General features: G+C 43.8%; 26 non-coding genes across 26 annotated transcripts; 17 read left to right on the forward strand and 9 right to left on the reverse strand.

Annotated features, from left to right (window-relative positions):
* Window positions 1-24: 24 nt before the first annotated feature.
* Trnak-cuu (transfer RNA lysine (anticodon CUU)) lies at window positions 25-97 on the reverse strand. The gene has a single exon. It is a non-coding gene; the product is annotated as a tRNA-Lys (tRNA).
* A 272-nt stretch (window positions 98-369) lies between these two features.
* Window positions 370-441, forward strand: Trnaq-uug (transfer RNA glutamine (anticodon UUG)). Its single transcript has one exon. It is a non-coding gene; the product is annotated as a tRNA-Gln (tRNA).
* A 207-nt stretch (window positions 442-648) lies between these two features.
* Window positions 649-721, reverse strand: Trnak-cuu (transfer RNA lysine (anticodon CUU)). Its single transcript has one exon. It is a non-coding gene; the product is annotated as a tRNA-Lys (tRNA).
* A 272-nt stretch (window positions 722-993) lies between these two features.
* Window positions 994-1,065, forward strand: Trnaq-uug (transfer RNA glutamine (anticodon UUG)). Its single transcript has one exon. It is a non-coding gene; the product is annotated as a tRNA-Gln (tRNA).
* A 463-nt stretch (window positions 1,066-1,528) lies between these two features.
* Trnas-gcu (transfer RNA serine (anticodon GCU)) lies at window positions 1,529-1,610 on the forward strand. Its single transcript has one exon. It is a non-coding gene; the product is annotated as a tRNA-Ser (tRNA).
* A 285-nt stretch (window positions 1,611-1,895) lies between these two features.
* Trnak-cuu (transfer RNA lysine (anticodon CUU)) lies at window positions 1,896-1,968 on the reverse strand. Its single transcript has one exon. It is a non-coding gene; the product is annotated as a tRNA-Lys (tRNA).
* Window positions 1,969-2,240: 272 nt separating this feature from the next.
* On the forward strand, window positions 2,241-2,312 carry Trnaq-uug (transfer RNA glutamine (anticodon UUG)). The gene has a single exon. It is a non-coding gene; the product is annotated as a tRNA-Gln (tRNA).
* A 205-nt stretch (window positions 2,313-2,517) lies between these two features.
* Trnak-cuu (transfer RNA lysine (anticodon CUU)) lies at window positions 2,518-2,590 on the reverse strand. The gene has a single exon. It is a non-coding gene; the product is annotated as a tRNA-Lys (tRNA).
* An 806-nt stretch (window positions 2,591-3,396) lies between these two features.
* On the forward strand, window positions 3,397-3,478 carry Trnas-gcu (transfer RNA serine (anticodon GCU)). Its single transcript has one exon. It is a non-coding gene; the product is annotated as a tRNA-Ser (tRNA).
* Window positions 3,479-4,730: 1,252 nt separating this feature from the next.
* Trnaq-uug (transfer RNA glutamine (anticodon UUG)) lies at window positions 4,731-4,802 on the forward strand. The gene has a single exon. It is a non-coding gene; the product is annotated as a tRNA-Gln (tRNA).
* A 460-nt stretch (window positions 4,803-5,262) lies between these two features.
* Trnas-gcu (transfer RNA serine (anticodon GCU)) lies at window positions 5,263-5,344 on the forward strand. Its single transcript has one exon. It is a non-coding gene; the product is annotated as a tRNA-Ser (tRNA).
* Window positions 5,345-5,351: 7 nt separating this feature from the next.
* Trnar-ucg (transfer RNA arginine (anticodon UCG)) lies at window positions 5,352-5,423 on the forward strand. Its single transcript has one exon. It is a non-coding gene; the product is annotated as a tRNA-Arg (tRNA).
* A 207-nt stretch (window positions 5,424-5,630) lies between these two features.
* On the reverse strand, window positions 5,631-5,703 carry Trnak-cuu (transfer RNA lysine (anticodon CUU)). Its single transcript has one exon. It is a non-coding gene; the product is annotated as a tRNA-Lys (tRNA).
* A 381-nt stretch (window positions 5,704-6,084) lies between these two features.
* On the forward strand, window positions 6,085-6,156 carry Trnaq-uug (transfer RNA glutamine (anticodon UUG)). Its single transcript has one exon. It is a non-coding gene; the product is annotated as a tRNA-Gln (tRNA).
* Window positions 6,157-6,361: 205 nt separating this feature from the next.
* Window positions 6,362-6,434, reverse strand: Trnak-cuu (transfer RNA lysine (anticodon CUU)). Its single transcript has one exon. It is a non-coding gene; the product is annotated as a tRNA-Lys (tRNA).
* Window positions 6,435-7,861: 1,427 nt separating this feature from the next.
* Trnas-gcu (transfer RNA serine (anticodon GCU)) lies at window positions 7,862-7,943 on the forward strand. The gene has a single exon. It is a non-coding gene; the product is annotated as a tRNA-Ser (tRNA).
* A 7-nt stretch (window positions 7,944-7,950) lies between these two features.
* On the forward strand, window positions 7,951-8,022 carry Trnaq-uug (transfer RNA glutamine (anticodon UUG)). Its single transcript has one exon. It is a non-coding gene; the product is annotated as a tRNA-Gln (tRNA).
* A 207-nt stretch (window positions 8,023-8,229) lies between these two features.
* Trnak-cuu (transfer RNA lysine (anticodon CUU)) lies at window positions 8,230-8,302 on the reverse strand. The gene has a single exon. It is a non-coding gene; the product is annotated as a tRNA-Lys (tRNA).
* Window positions 8,303-8,683: 381 nt separating this feature from the next.
* On the forward strand, window positions 8,684-8,755 carry Trnaq-uug (transfer RNA glutamine (anticodon UUG)). Its single transcript has one exon. It is a non-coding gene; the product is annotated as a tRNA-Gln (tRNA).
* A 206-nt stretch (window positions 8,756-8,961) lies between these two features.
* Window positions 8,962-9,034, reverse strand: Trnak-cuu (transfer RNA lysine (anticodon CUU)). Its single transcript has one exon. It is a non-coding gene; the product is annotated as a tRNA-Lys (tRNA).
* Window positions 9,035-10,462: 1,428 nt separating this feature from the next.
* Trnas-gcu (transfer RNA serine (anticodon GCU)) lies at window positions 10,463-10,544 on the forward strand. Its single transcript has one exon. It is a non-coding gene; the product is annotated as a tRNA-Ser (tRNA).
* A 285-nt stretch (window positions 10,545-10,829) lies between these two features.
* Window positions 10,830-10,902, reverse strand: Trnak-cuu (transfer RNA lysine (anticodon CUU)). Its single transcript has one exon. It is a non-coding gene; the product is annotated as a tRNA-Lys (tRNA).
* A 1,426-nt stretch (window positions 10,903-12,328) lies between these two features.
* Window positions 12,329-12,410, forward strand: Trnas-gcu (transfer RNA serine (anticodon GCU)). The gene has a single exon. It is a non-coding gene; the product is annotated as a tRNA-Ser (tRNA).
* Window positions 12,411-12,417: 7 nt separating this feature from the next.
* On the forward strand, window positions 12,418-12,489 carry Trnaq-uug (transfer RNA glutamine (anticodon UUG)). The gene has a single exon. It is a non-coding gene; the product is annotated as a tRNA-Gln (tRNA).
* Window positions 12,490-14,305: 1,816 nt separating this feature from the next.
* On the forward strand, window positions 14,306-14,387 carry Trnas-gcu (transfer RNA serine (anticodon GCU)). The gene has a single exon. It is a non-coding gene; the product is annotated as a tRNA-Ser (tRNA).
* A 540-nt stretch (window positions 14,388-14,927) lies between these two features.
* Trnas-gcu (transfer RNA serine (anticodon GCU)) lies at window positions 14,928-15,009 on the forward strand. The gene has a single exon. It is a non-coding gene; the product is annotated as a tRNA-Ser (tRNA).
* The last annotated feature ends 584 nt before the right edge of the window (window positions 15,010-15,593 follow it).

A 15,593-nucleotide genomic window follows, 5' to 3' on the forward strand; every position in this document is an offset into this window, starting at 1 on the left:
TGCAATTAAAAGTGCAGCAGAAAACGCCCAACGTGGTGCTCGAACCCACGACCCTGAGATTAAGAGTCTCATGCTCTACCGACTGAGCTAGCCGGGCTGTTTCGTTATTAGGTTCCGCCATTAAAGCCGTCTTGGACTTACGCAACAATTGACCACACCTTAAATTACTTAAAATTGGGCCACTCGCGTAATCCTACTGTTTGGGCTGGTAAAAGGTTACGTGAGTCGAAACAGGTTCAGCAATGTTAGCTTTCCATAGAGTAGACGTCGTACAGAAACAGACAAGGTGGCCGAGTGGTTAAGGCGATGGACTGCTAATCCTTCGGTCTCTGTCCGCGTGGGTTCGAATCACATCTTCGTCGCACATGCGGTTCTATGGTGTAATGGTTAGCACTCTGGACTTTGAATCCAGCGATCCGAGTTCAAATCTCGGTAGAACCTGACCTTTTTTTTTGAATTCTTTTTTAATCTTTTGTTTAACAAATACGTGAGGGAAAGGCTGATTTATTTAAAATTGACTAAGCCATATTTGAATGCTTTCAAGTCATTTCTTCAACATTTGCCATGTTAATGGCGGAACTCATGCTTAGAGGGGAATTGGTGATTTCCACGGCGCGTTCATAATGCAATTAAAAGTGCAGCAGAAAACGCCCAACGTGGTGCTCGAACCCACGACCCTGAGATTAAGAGTCTCATGCTCTACCGACTGAGCTAGCCGGGCTGTTTCGTTATTAGGTTCCGCCATTAAAGCCGTCTTGGACTTACGCAACAATTGACCACACCTTAAATTACTTAAAATTGGGCCACTCGCGTAATCCTACTGTTTGGGCTGGTAAAAGGTTACGTGAGTCGAAACAGGTTCAGCAATGTTAGCTTTCCATAGAGTAGACGTCGTACAGAAACAGACAAGGTGGCCGAGTGGTTAAGGCGATGGACTGCTAATCCTTCGGTCTCTGTCCGCGTGGGTTCGAATCACATCTTCGTCGCACATGCGGTTCTATGGTGTAATGGTTAGCACTCTGGACTTTGAATCCAGCGATCCGAGTTCAAATCTCGGTAGAACCTGACCTTTTTTTTTGAATTCTTTTTTAATCTTTTGTTTAACAAATACGTGAGGGAAAGGCTGATTTATTTAAAATTGACTAAGCCATATTTGAATGCTTTCAAGTCATTTCTTCAACATTTGCCAGGTTTATGGCAGAACTCATGGTTAGAGGAAAATTAGTGATTTCCATGGCGCGTTCGTAATGCAATTAAAAGTGTATCAGAAAACGCCCAGCGTGGGGCTCGAAACCACGACCCTGCGGTTAAGAGTGTCATGCTCTACCGACTGAGCTAGCCGGGCTGATTTGTTATTATGTTCCGCCATTAAAGCCGTCATGGACTTACGCAACAATTGACCACACCTAAGATTACTCAAAATTTGGCCACTCGCGTAATCCTACTGTTTGGGCTGGTAAAAGGTTACGTGTGTCGAAACAGGTTCAGCAATGTTAGCTTTCCATAAAGTAGACGTGGTACAGAAAGAGACGAGGTGGCCGAGTGGTTAAGACGATGGACTGCTAATCCATTGGGCTCTGCCCGCGTGGGTTCGAATCCCATCTTCGTCGCACATTCGGTTCCATGGTGTAATGGTTAGCACTCTGGACTTTGAATCCAGCGATCCTAGTTCAAATCTCAGTAGAACCTGACCTTCTTTTGGAATTCTTATTTAATCTTTTGTTTAAAAAATACGTGAGGGAAAGGCTGATTTATTTAAAATTGACTAAGCCATATTTGAATGCTTTTAAGTCATTTCTTCAACATTTGTTAGGTTTATGGCAGAACTCATGCTTAGATGAGCATTGGTGATTTCCACGGCGCGTTTGTAATGCAATTAAAAGTTTATCAGAAAACGCCCAACGTGGGGTTCGAACCCCCGACCCTGAGATTAAGAGTCTCATGCTCTACCGACTGAGCTAGCCGGGCTGTTTCGTTATTAGGTTCCGCCATTAAAGCCGTCTTGGACTTACGCAACAATTGACCACACCTTAAGTTACTTAAAATTGGGCCACTTGCGTAATCCTACTGTTTGGGCTGGTAAAAGGTTACGTGAGTCGAAACAGGTTCAGCAATGTTAGCTTTCCATAGAGTAGACGTCGTACAGAAACAGACATGGTGGCCGAGTGGTTAAGGCGATGGACTGCTAATCCTTCGGTCTCTGTCCGCGTGGGTTCGAATCACATCTTCGTCGCACATGCGGTTCTATGGTGTAATGGTTAGCACTCTGGACTTTGAATCCAGCGATCCGAGTTCAAATCTCGGTAGAACCTGACCTTTTTTTTGAATTCTTTTTTAATCTTTTGTTTAACAAATACGTGAGGAAGAACTGATTTATTTAAAATTGACTAAGCCATATTTGAATGCTTTCAAGTCATTTCTTCAACATTTGCCAGGTTTATGGCAGAACTCATGCTTAGAGAAGAATTGGTGATTTCCACGGCGCGTTTGTAATCCAATTAAAAGTGTATCAGAAAACGCCCAACGTGGTGCTCGAACCCACGACCCTGAGATTAAGAGTCTCATGCTCTACCGACTGAGCTAGCCGGGCTGTTTCGTTATTAGGTTCCGCCATTAAAGCCGTCTTGGACTTACGCAACAATTGACCACACCTTAAATTACTTAAAATTGGGCCACTCGCGTAATCCTACTGTTTGGGCTGGTAAAAGGTTACGTGATTCGAAACAGGTTCAGCAATGTTAGCTTTCCATAGAGTAGACGTCGTACAGAAACAGACGAGGTGGCCGAGTGGTTAAGGCGATGGACTGCTAATCCTTCGGTCTCTGTCCGCGTGGGTTCGAATCCCATCTTCATCGCACATTCGGTTCTATGGTGTAATTGTTAGCACTCTGGACTTTGAATCCAGCGATCCTAGTTCAAATCCCAGTAGAACCTGGCCTTCTTTTGGAATTCTGATTTATTCTTTTGTTTAAAAAATACGTGAGGGAAAGACTGATTTATTTAAATTTGACTAAGCCATATTTGAATGCTTTCAAGTCATTTCTTCAACATTTGTTAGGTTTATGGCAGAACTCATGCTTAGATGAGCATTGGTGATTTCCACGGCGCGTTCGTAATGCAATTAAAAGTTTATCAGAAAACGCCCAACGTGGGGTTCGAACCCCCGACCCTGAGATTAAGAGTCTCATGCTCTACCGACTGAGCTAGGCGAGCTGATTCGTTATTAGGTTCCGCCATTAAAGCCGTCTTGGACTTACGCAACAATTGACCACACCTAAGATTACTTAAAATTGGGCCACTCGCGTAATCCTACTGTTTGGGCTGGTAAAAGGTTACGTTAGTCAAAACAGATTCAGCAATGTTAGCTTTCTATAAAGTAGACGTTGTACAGAAACAGACGAGGTGGCCGAGTGGTTAAGGCGATGGACTGCTAATCCATTGGGCTCTGCCCGCGCGGGTTCAAATCCCATCTTCGTCGCACATTCGGTTCTATGGTGTAATGGTTAGCATTCTGGTCTTTGAATCCAGCGATCCCAGTTCAAATCTTGGTAGAACCTGACCTTCTTTTTGAATTCTGATTTAATCTTTTGTTTAAAAAATACGTGAGGGAAAGGCTGATTTATTTAAAATTGACTAAGCCATATTTGAATGCTTTCAAGTCATTTCTTCAACGTTTGCCAGGTTTATGGCAGAACTCAGGCTTAGAGGACAATTGGTTATTTCCACGGCGCGTTCGTAATGCAATTAAAAGTGTATCAGAAAACTCCCAACGTGGGGCTCGAACCCACGACCCTACGATGAAGAGTCTCATGCTCTACCGACTGAGCTAGCCGGGCTGGTTCGTTATTAGGCTCCGCCATTAAAGCCGTCTTGGACTTACGCAACAATTGATCACACCGTAAATTACTTAAAATTGGGCCACTCGCGTAATTCTACTGTTTGGGCTGGTAAAAGGTTACGTGAGTCGAAACAGGTTCAGCAATGTTAGCTTTCCATAGAGTAGACGTCGTACAGAAACAGACGAGGTGGCCGAGTGGTTAAGGCGATGGACTGCTAATCCATTGGGCTCTGCCCACGTGAGTTTGAATCCCATCTTTGACGCACATTCGGTTCTATGCTGTATTGGTTAGCACTCTGGACTTTGACTCCAGCGATCCGAGTTCAAATCTCGGTAGAACCTGACTTTCATTGTGAACTCTGACTTAATCATTTATTTAAGAAATGCGTGAGGAAGGGATGATTTATGTAAAATTGACTAAGCCATATTTGAATGCTTTCAAGTCATTTCTTCAACATTTGCCAGGTTTATGGCGGAACTCATGCTTAAAGGAGAATTGGTGATTTACACGGCGCGTTCGTAATGCAATCCAAAGTCTATCAGAAAACGCCCAAAGTGGGGCTCGAACCCACGACCCTGAGATTAAGAGTCTCATACTCTACTGACTGGGCTAGCTGGGCTGATACGATAATAGGTTCCGCCATTAAAGACGTCATGGACTTATGCAACAATTGACCAGACCTAAGATTACTTAAAATTGCGCCACTCGCGTAATCCTACTGTTTGGGCTAGTAAAAGGTTACGTGAGTCGAAACAGGTTCAGCAATGTTAGCTTTCCATAAGGTACACGTGGTACAGAAACAGACGAGGTGTCCCAGTGCTTAAGGCGATGGACTGCTAGTACATTGGGCGCTGCCCGCGTGGATTTGAATCCCATCTTCGTCGCACATTCGGTTCTATGGTGTAATGGTTAGCACTGTGGACTTTGAATCCAGCGATCCGAGTTCAAATCTCGGTAGAACCTGACTTTCTTTTTGAACTCTGATTTAATCATTTTTTTAAGAGTTACGTGAGGAAGGGATGATTTATCTAAAATTGACTAAGCCATATTTGAATGCTTTCAAGTCATTTCTTCAACATTTGCCAGGTTTATGGCAGAACTCATGCTTAGAGGAGAATTGGTGATTTCCACCACGCGTTCGTAATGCAATTAAAAGTGTATCAAAAAACCCCAACGTGGGGCTCGAACCCACGACCCTGATATTAAGAGTCTCATGCTCTACCGACTGAGCCAGCCGGGCTGATTTAGTATTAGGTTCCGCCATTAAAGCCGTCTTGCACTTACGCAACAATTGACCCCACCTAAGATTACTTAAAATTGGTCCACTCGCGTAATCCTACTGTTTGAGCTGGTAAAAGGTTCCGTGAGTCGAAACAGGTTCAGAAATGTTAGCTTTCCATAAAGTAGACGTGGTACAGAAACAGACGAGGTGGCCGAGTGGTTAAGGCGATGGACTGCTAATCCATTGGGCTCTGCCCGCGTGGGTTCGAATCCCATCCTCGTCGCACATTCGGTTCTATGGTGTAATGGTTAGCACTCTGGACTTCGAATCCAGCGATCCGAGTTCAACTCTCGGTAGAACCTGACCTTCTTTTTGAATTCTGATTTAATCTTTTGTTTAAAAAATACGTGAGGGAAAGGCTGATTTAATCAAAAATTGACTAAGCCAAATCTGAATGCTTTTAAGTCATTTCTTCAAAATTTGCCAGGTTTATGGCAGAACTCATGCTTAGAGGGGAATTGGTGATTTCCATGGCGCGTTCATAATGCAATAAAAAGTGCAGCAGGACACGCCCAACGTGGGGCTCGAACCCACGAACCTGAGATTAAGAGTCTCACGCTCTACCGACTGAGCTAGCCGGGCTGATTAGTTATTAGGTTCCGCCATTAAAGTCGTCTTGGACTTACGCAACAATTGACCACACCTTAAATTACTTAAAATTGGGCCACTCACGTAATCCTACTGTTTGGGCTGGTAAAAGGTTACGTGAGTCAAAACAGGTTCAGCAAAACTTACGCAACAATTGACCACACCTTAAATTACTTAAAATTGGGCCACTCGCGTAATCCTACTGTTTGGGCTGGTAAAAGGTTACGTGAGTCGAAACAGGTTCAGCAATGTTAACTTTCCATAGAGTAGACGTCGTACAGAAAAAGACGAGGTGGCCGAGTGGTTAAGGCGATGCACTGCTAATCCTTCGGGCTCTGCCCGCGTGGGTTCGAATCACATCTTCGTCGCACATGCAGTTCTATGGTGTAATGGTTAGCACTCTGGACTTTGAATCCAGCGATCCGAGTTCAAATCTCGGTAGAACCTGACCTTCTTTTTAAATTCTTTTTTAATCTTTTGTTTAACAAATACGTGAGGGAAAGGCTGATTTATTTAAAATTGACTAAGCCATATTTGAATGATTTCAACTCATATCTTCAACATTTCCAGGTTTGTGGCAGAACTAATGCTTAGAGGAGAATTGGTGATTTCCACGGCGCGTTCGTAATGCAATTAAAAGTGTATCAGAAAACGCCCAACGTGGGGCTCGAACCCACGACCCTGAGATTAAGAGTCTCATGCTCTACTGACTGAGCTAGCCGGGCTGATTCGTTAGTAGGTTCCGCCATTAAAGCCGTCTTGGACTTACGCAACAATTGACCACACTTAAGATTACTTAAAATTGGACCACTCGCGCAATCCTACTGTTTGGGCTGGTAAAAGGTTACGTGAGTGGAAACAGGTTCAGCAATGTTAGCTTTCCATAAAGTAGACGTGGTACAGAAACAGACGAGGTGGCCGAGTGGTTAAGGTGATGGACTGCTAATCCATTGGGCGCTGTTCGCGTGGGTTCGAATCCCATCTTCATCGCACATTCGGTTCTATGGTGTAATGGTTAGCACTCTGGACTTTGAATCCAGCGATCCGAGTTTAAATCTCGATAGAACGTGACTTTCTTTCTGAACTCTGATTTAAACATTTGTTTGAAAAAAACGTGAGGAAGGGATGATTTATCTAAAATTGACTAAGCCATATTTGAAAGCTTTCAAGTCATTTCTTCAACATTTGCCAGGTTTATGGCAGAACTCATGCTTAGAGGAGAATTAGTGATTTCCATGGCGCGTTCGTAATGCAATTAAAATTGTATCAGAAAACGCCCAACGGGGGGCTCGAAACCACGACCCTGAGATTAAGAGTGTCATGCTCTACCGACTGAGCTAGCCGGGCTGATTTGTTAATAGGTTCCGCCATTAAAGCCGTCATGGACTTACGCAACAATTGACCACACCTAAGATTACTTAAAATTGGGCCACTCGCGTAATCCTACTGTTTGGGCTGGTAAAAGCTTACGTTAGTCAAAACAGATTCAGCAATGTTAGCTTTCTATAAAGTAGACGTTGTACAGAAACAGACGAGGTGGCCGAGTGGTTAAGGCGATGGACTGCTAATCCATTTGGCTCTGCCCGCGCGGGTTCAAATCCCATCTTCGTCGCACATTCGGTTCTATGGTGTAATGGTTAGCATTTTGGACATTGAATCCAGCGATCCCAGTTCAAATCTTGGTAGAACCTGACCTTCTTTTTGAATTCTGATTTAATCTTTTGTTTAAAAAATACGTGAGGGAAAGGCTGATTTATTTAAAATTGACTAAGCCATATTTGAATGCTTTCAAGTCATTTCTTCAACATTTGCCAGGTTTATGGCAGAACTCATGCTTAGAGGAGAATTGGTGATTTCCACCGCGCGTTCGTAATGCAATTAAAAGTGTATCAAAAAACCCCAACGTGGGGCTCGAACCCACGACCCTGATATTAAGAGTCTCATGCTCTACCGACTGAGCCAGCCGGGCTGATTTAGTATTAGGTTCCGCCATTAAAGCCGTCTTGGACTTACGCAACAATTGACCCCACCTAAGATTACTTAAAATTGGTCCACTTGCGTAATCCTACTGTTTGAGCTGGTAAAAGGTTCCGTGAGTCGAAACAGGTTCAGAAATGTTAGCTTTCCATAAAGTAGACGTGGTACAGAAACAGACGAGGTGGCCGAGTGGTTAAGGCGATGGACTGCTAATCCATTGGGCTCTGCCCGCGTGGGTTCGAATCCCATCCTCGTCGCACATTCGGTTCTATGGTGTAATGGTTAGCACTCTGGACTTTGAATCCAGCGATCCGAGTTCAACTCTCGGTAGAACCTGACCTTCTTTTTGAATTCTGATTTAATCTTTTGTTTAAAAAATACGTGAGGGAAAGGCTGATTTATTCAAATATTGACTAAGCCAAATCTGAATGCTTTTAAGTCATTTCTTCAAAATTTGCCAGGTTTATGGCAGAATTCATGCTTAGAGGGGAATTGGTGATTTCCATGGCGCGTTCATAATGCAATAAAAAGTGCAGCAGGACACGCCCAACGTGGGGCTCGAACCCACGACCCTGAGATTAAGAGTCTCATGCTCTACCGACTGAGCTAGCCGGGCTGATTAGTTATTAGGCTCCGCCATTAATGTCGTCTTGGACTTACGCAACAATTGACCACACCTTAAATTTCTTAAACTTGGGCCTCTCACGTAATCCTACTGTTTGGGCTGGTAAAAGGTTACGTGAGTCAAAACAGGTTCAGCAAAACTTACGCAACAATTGACCACACCTTAAATTACTTAAAATTGGGCCACTCGCGTAATCCTACTGTTTGGGCTGGTAAAAGGTTACGTGAGTCGAAACAGGTTCAGCAATGTTAACTTTCCATAGAGTAGACGTCGTACAGAAAAAGACGAGGTGGCCGAGTGGTTAAGGCGATGCACTGCTAATCCTGCGGGCTCTGCCCGCGTGGGTTCGAATCACATCTTCGTCGCACATGCGGTTCTATGGTGTAATGGTTAGCACTCTGCACTTTGAATCCAGCGATCCGAGTTCAAATCTCGGTAGAACCTGACCTTCTTTTTGAATTCTTTTTTAATCTTTTGTTTAACAAATACGTGAGGGAAAGGCTGATTTATTTAAAATTGACTAAGCCATATTTGAATGATTTCAACTCATATCTTCAACATTTTCCAGGTTTGTGGCAAAACTAATGCTTAGAGGAGAATTGGTGATTTCCACGGCGCGTTCGTAATGCAATTAAAAGTGTATCAGAAAACGCCCAACGTGGGGCTCGAACCCACGACCCTGAGATTAAGAGTCTCATGCTCTACCGACTGAGCTAGCCGGGCTGATTCGTTAGTAGGTTCCGCCATTAAAGCCGTCTTGGACTTACGCAACAATTGACCACACCTAAGATTACTTAAAATTGGACCACTCGCGCAATCCTACTGTTTGGGCTGGTAAAAGGTTACGTGAGTCGAAAAAGGTTCAGCAATGTTAGCTTTCCATAAAGTAGACGTGGTACAGAAACAGACGAGGTTTCCGAGTGGTTAAGGCGATGGACTGCTAATCCATTGGGTTCTGCCCGCGTGGGTTCGAATCCCATCTTCGTCGCACATTCGGTTCTATGGTGTAATGGTTAGCATTCTGCACTTTGAATCCAGCGATCCAAGTTCAAATCTCGGTAGAACCTGACCTTCTTTTTGAATTCTGATTTAATCTTTTGTTTAGAAAATACGTGAGGGAAAGGCTGATTTATTTAAAATTGACTAAGCCATATTTGAATGCTTTCAAGTCATTTCTTCAACATATGCCAGGTTTATGGCAGAACTCAGGCTTAGAGGAGAATTGGGGATTTCCACGGCGCGTTCGTAATGCAATTAAAAGTGTATCAGAAAACGCCCAAAGTTGGGCTCGAACCCACGACCCTGGGATTAAGAGTCTCATGCTCTACCGACTGAGCTAGCCGGGCTGATTCGTTATTAGGTTCCGCCATTAAAGCCGTCTTGGACTTACGCAACAATTGACCACACCTAAGATTACTTAAAATTGGCCCACTCGCGTAACCCTACTGTTTGGGCTGGTAAAAGGTTACGTGAGTAGAAACTGGTTCAGCAATGTTAGCTTTCCATAAAGTAGACGTGGTACAGTAACAGACGAGGTGGCCAAGTGGTTAAGGCGATGGACTGTTAATCCATTGGGCGCTGTTCGCGTGGGTTCGAATCCCATCTTCATCGCACATTCGGTTCTATGGTGTAATGGTTAGCACTCTGGACTTTGAATCCAGCGATCCGAGTTTAAATCTCGATAGAACGTGACTTTCTTTCTGAACTCTGATTTAAACATTTGTTTGAAAAAAACGTGAGGAAGGGATGATTTATCTAAAATTGACTAAGCCATATTTGAAAGCTTTCAAGTCATTTCTTCAACATTTGCCAGGTTTATGGCAGAACTCATGCTTAGAGGAGAATTAGTGATTTCCATGGCGCGTTCGTAATGCAATTAAAATTGTATCAGAAAACGCCCAACGTGGGGCTCGAAACCACGACCCTGAAATTAAGAGTGTCATGCTCTACCGACTGAGCTAGCCGGGCTGATTTGTTATTAGGTTCCGCCATTAAAGCCGTCATGGACTTACGCAACAATTGACCACACCTAAGATTACTTAAAATTGGGCCACTCACGTAATCCTACTGTTTGGGCTGGTAAAAGGTTACGTGAGTCAAAACAGGTTCAGCAATGTTAGCTTTCCATAAAGTAGACGTGGTACAGAAAGAGACGATATGGCCGAGTGGTTAAGGCGATGGACTGCTAATCCATTGGGCTCTGCCCGCGTGGGTTCAAATCCCATCTTCGTCGCACATTCGGTTCTATGGTGTAATGGTTAGCATTCTGGACATTGAATCCAGCGATCCCAGTTCAAATCTTGGTAGAACCTGACCTTCTTTTTGAATTCTGATTTAATCTTTTGTTTAAAAAATACGTGAGGGAAAGGCTGATTTCTTTAAAATTGACTAAGCCATATTTGAATGCTTTCAAGTCATTTCTTCAACGTTTGCCAGGTTTATGGCAGAACTCAGGCTTAGAGGAGAATTGGTTATTTCCACGGCGCGTTCATAATGCAATTAAAAGTGCAGCAGAAAACGCCCAACGTGGGGCTCGAACCCACGACCCTGAGATTAAGAGTCTCATGCTCTACCGACTGAGCTAGCCGGGCTGGTTCGTTATTAGGCTCCGCCATTAAAGCCGTCTTGGACTTACGCAACAATTGATCACACCGTAAATTACTTAAAATTGGGCCACTCGCGTAATTCTACTGTTTGGGCTGGCAAAAGGTTACGTGAGTCGAAACAGGTTCAGCAATGTTAGCTTTCCATAGAGTAGACGTCGTACAGAAACAGACGAGGTGGCCGAGTGGTTTAGGCGATGGACTGCTAATCCATTGGGCTCTGCCCACGTGAGTTTGAATCCCATCTTCGTCGCACATTCGGTTCTATGCTGTATTGGTTAGCACTCTGGACTTGGACTCCAGCGATCCGAGTTCAAATCTCGGTAGAACCTGACTTTCATTGTGAACTCTGACTTAATCATTTATTTAAGAAATGCGTGAGGAAGGGATGATTTATGTAAAATTGACTAAGCCATATTTGAATGCTTTCAAGTCATTTCTTCAACATTTGCCAGGTTTATGGCGGAACTCATGCTTAAAGGAGAATTGGTGATTTACACGGCGCGTTCGTAATGCAATCCAAAGTCTATCAGAAAACGCCCAAAGTGGGGCTCGAACCCACGACCCTGAGATTAAGAGTCTCATACTCTACTGACTGGGCTAGCTGGGCTGATACGATGAAAGGTTCCGCCATTAAAGACGTCTTGGACTTATGCAACAATTGACCAGACCTAAGATTACTTAAAATTGCGCCACTCGCGTAATCCTACTGTTTGGGCTAGTAAAAGGTTACGTGAGTCGAAACAGGTTCAGCAATGTTAGCTTTCCATAAGGTACACGTGGTACAGAAACAGACGAGGTGTCCCAGTGCTTAAGGCGATGGACTGCTAGTACATTGGGCGCTGCCCGCGTGGGTTTGAATCCCATCTTCGTCGCACATTCGGTTCTATGGTGTAATCGTTAGCACTGTGGACTTTGAATCCTGCGATCCGAGTTCAAATCTCGGTAGAACCTGACTTTCTTTTTGAACTCTGATTTAATCATTTTTTTAAGAGTTACGTGAGGAAGGGATGATTTATCTAAAACTGACTAAGCCATATTTGAATGCTTTCAAGTCATTTCTTCAACATTTGCCAGGTTTATGGCAGAACTCATGCTTAGAGGAGAATTGGTGATTTCCACCGCGCGTTCGTAATGCAATTAAAAGTGTATCAAAAAACCCCAACGTGGGGATCGAACCCACGACCCTGATATTAAGAGTCTCATGCTCTACCGACTGAGCCAGCCGGGCTGATTTAGTATTAGGTTCCGCCATTAAAGCCGTCTTGGACTTACGCAACAATTGACCCCACCTAAGATTACTTAAAATTGGTCCACTCGCGTAATCCTACTGTTTGAGCTGGTAAAAGGTTCCGTGAGTCGAAACAGGTTTAGAAATGTTAGCTTTCCATAAAGTAGACGTGGTACAGAAACAGACAAGGTGGCCGAGTGGTTAAGGCGATGGACTGCTAATCCATTGGGCTCTGCCCGCGTGGGTTCGAATCCCATCCTCGTCGCACATTCGGTTCTATGGTGTAATGGTTAGCACTCTGGACTTTGAATCCAGCGATCCGAGTTCAACTCTCGGTAGAACCTGACCTTCTTTTTGAATTCTGATTTAATCTTTTGTTTAAAAAATACGTGAGGGAAAGGCTGATTTATTCAAAAATTGACTAAGCCAAATCTGAATGCTTTTAAGTCATTTCTTCAAAATTTGCCAGGTTTATGGCAGAACTCATGCTTAGAGGGGAATTGGTGATTTCCATGGCGCGTTCATAATGCAATAAAAAGTGCAGCAGGACACGCCCAACTTGGGGCTCGTACCCACGACCCTGAGATTAAGAGTCTCATGCTCTACCGACTGAGCTAGCCGGGCTGATTAGTTATTAGGTTCCGCCATTAAAGCCGTCTTGGACTTACGCAACAATTGACCACACCTTAAATTACTTAAAATTGGGCCACTCACGTAATCCTACTGTTTGGGCCGGTAAAAGGTTACGTGAGTCAAAACAGGTTCAGCAAAACTTACGCAACAATTGACCACACCTTAAATTACTTAAAATTGGGCCACTCGCGTAACCCTACTGTTTGGGCTGGTAAAAGGTTACGTGAGTAGAAATTGGTTCAGCAATGTTAGCTTTCCATAGAGTAGACGTCGTACAGAAAAAGACGAGGTGGCCGAGTGGTTAAGGCGATGCACTGCTAATCCTTCGGGCTCTGCCCGCGTGGGTTCGAATCACATCTTCGCCGCACATGCGGTTTTATGGTGTAATGGTTAGCATTCTGGACTTTGAATCCAGCGATCCTAGTTCAAATCTGAGTAAAACCTGACCTTTTTTTGGAATTCTTATTTAATCTTTTGTTTAAAAAATACGTGAGGGAAAGGCTGATTTATTTAAAATTGACTAAGCCATATTTGAATGCTTTCAATCATTTCTTCAACATTTGTCAGGTTTATGGCAGAACTCATGCTTAGATGAGAATTGGTGATTTCCACGGCGCGTTCGTAATTCAATTAAAAGTTTATCAGAAAACGCCCAACGTGGGGCTCGAAACCCCGACCCTGAGATTAAGAGTCTCATGCTCTACCGACTGAACTAGCCGAGCTGATTCGTTATTAGGTTCCGCCATTAAAGCCGTCTTGGACTTACGCAACAATTGACCACACCTAAGATTACTTAAAATTGAGCCACTCGCGTAACCCTACTGTTTGGGCTGGTAAAAGGTTACGTGAGTAGAAACTGGTTCAGCAATGTTAGCTTTCCATAAAGTAGACGTGGTACAGTAACAGACGAGGTGGCCAAGTGGTTAAGGCGATGGACTGTTAATCCATTGGGCGCTGTTCGCGTGGGTTCGAATCCCATCTTCATCGCACATTCTGTTCTATGGTGTAATGGTTAGCACTCTGGACTTTGAATCCAGCGATCCGAGTTTAAATTTCGATAGCACGTGACTTTCTTTCTGAACTCTGATTTAAACATTTGTTTGAAAAAAACGTGAGGAAGGGATGATTTATCTAAAATTGACTAAGCCATATTTGAAAGCTTTCAAGTCATTTCTTCAACATTTGCCAGGTTTATGGCAGAACTCATGCTTAGAGGAGAATTAGTGATTTCCATGGCGCGTTCGTAATGCAATTAAAATTGTATCAGAAAACGCCCAACGTGGGGCTCGAAACCACGACCCTGAGATTAAGAGTGTCATGCTCTACCGACTGAGCTAGCCGGGCTGATTTGTTATTAGGTTCCGCCATTAAAGCCGTCATGGACTTACGCAACAATTGACCACACCTAAGATTACTTAAAATTGGGCCACTCGCGTAATCCTACTGTTTGGGCTTGTAAAAGGTTACGTGTGTCGAAACAGGTTCAGCAATGTTAGCTTTCCATAAAGTAGACGTGGTACAGAAACAGACGAGGTGGCCGAGTGGTTAAGGCGATGGACTGCTAATCCATTGGGCTCTGCCCGCGTGGGTTCGAATCCCATCTTCGTCGCACATTCGGTTCTATGGTGTAATGGTTAGCACTCTGGACTTTGAATCCAGCGATCCTAATTCAAATCTCAGTAGAACCTGACCTTCTTTTTGAATTCTGATTTAATCTTTTGTTTAAAAAATACGTGAGGGAAAGGCTGATTTATTTAAAATTGGCTAAGCCATATTTGAATGCTTTCAAGTCATTTCTTCAACATTTGTCAGGTTTATGGCAGAACTCATGCTTAGATGAGAATTGGTGATTTCCACGGCGCGTTCGTAATGCAATTAAAAGTTTATCAGAAAACGCCCAACGTGGGGCTCGAACCTCCGACCCTGAGATTAAGAGACTCATGCTCTACCGACTTAGCTAGCCGAGCTGATTCGTTATTAGGTTCCGCCATTAAAGCCGTCTTGGACTTACGCAACAATTGACCACACCTAAGATTACTTAAAATTGGGCCACTCGCGTAATCCTACTGTTTGGTCTGGTAAAAGGTTACGTGAGTCAAAACAGATTCAGCAATGTTAGCTTTCATAAAGTAGACGTTGTACAAAAACAGACGAGGTGGCCGAGTGGTTAAGGCGATGGACTGCTAATCCATTGGGCTCTGCCCGCGCGGGTTCAAATCCCATCTTCGTCGCACATTCGGTTCTATGGTGTAATGGTTAGCACTCTGGACTTTGAATCCAGCGATCCTAGTTCAAATCTGAGTAGAACCTAACCTTTTTTTGGAATTCTTATTTAATCTTTTGTTTAAAAAATACGTGAGGGAAAGGCTGATTTATTTAAAATTGACTAAGCCATATTTGAATGCTTTCAATCATTTCTTCAACATTTGTCAGGTTTATGGCAGAACTCATGCTTAGATGAGAATTGGTGATTTTCACGGCGCGTTCGTAATTCAATTAAAAGTTTATCAGAAAACGCCCAACGTGGGGCTCGAAACCCCGACCCTGAGATTAAGAGTCTCATGCTCTACCGACTGAGCTAGCCGAGCTGGTTCGTTATTAGGTTCCGCCATTAAAGCCGTCTTGGACTTACGCAACAATTGACCACACCTAAGATTACTTAAAATTGGGCCACTCGCGTAATCCTACTGTTTGCGCTGGTAAAAGGTTACGTGTGTCGAAACAGGTTCAGCATTGTTAGCTTTCCATAAAGTAGACGTGGTACAGAAACAGACGAGGTGGCCGAGTGGTTAAGGCGATGGACTGCTAATCCATT

Source organism: Hydractinia symbiolongicarpus, chromosome 14 (genome assembly GCF_029227915.1).
Source record: "Hydractinia symbiolongicarpus strain clone_291-10 chromosome 14, HSymV2.1, whole genome shotgun sequence".
Lineage (NCBI taxonomy): Eukaryota > Metazoa > Cnidaria > Hydrozoa > Anthoathecata > Hydractiniidae > Hydractinia > Hydractinia symbiolongicarpus.